Below are 306 nucleotides of genomic sequence, written 5' to 3' on the forward strand. Positions count from 1 at the left end.
ATATTCATCAGCACCTCCATCTTTCCCACATGCCAGAAGTGGCTGCATGAGAGAATTAAGAACACTGCTTCCCTTGCCTATCACTTTAACTTTATACACAGCTGGAGATAACACTGGCCATTACCCACCCCAAAAAATATCATGGTGACCTAAGCTGGAGGAACAAGCTCTGTAAAAAGTTGATTCTATTTTAAGAAATGGATTAAGTATATGATTTTGAGTAATGACAGAACAGGGTCAAACAAACAGCAGATCACCAACCCGTGCCTTGAAACTTTTTAATGGAATTTAAAGTAAAGCCTTTCC

This window comes from Alligator sinensis, unplaced genomic scaffold, assembly GCF_000455745.1.
Source record: "Alligator sinensis unplaced genomic scaffold, ASM45574v1 scaffold1141_1, whole genome shotgun sequence".
In the NCBI taxonomy this organism is placed as follows: Eukaryota; Metazoa; Chordata; order Crocodylia; family Alligatoridae; genus Alligator; species Alligator sinensis.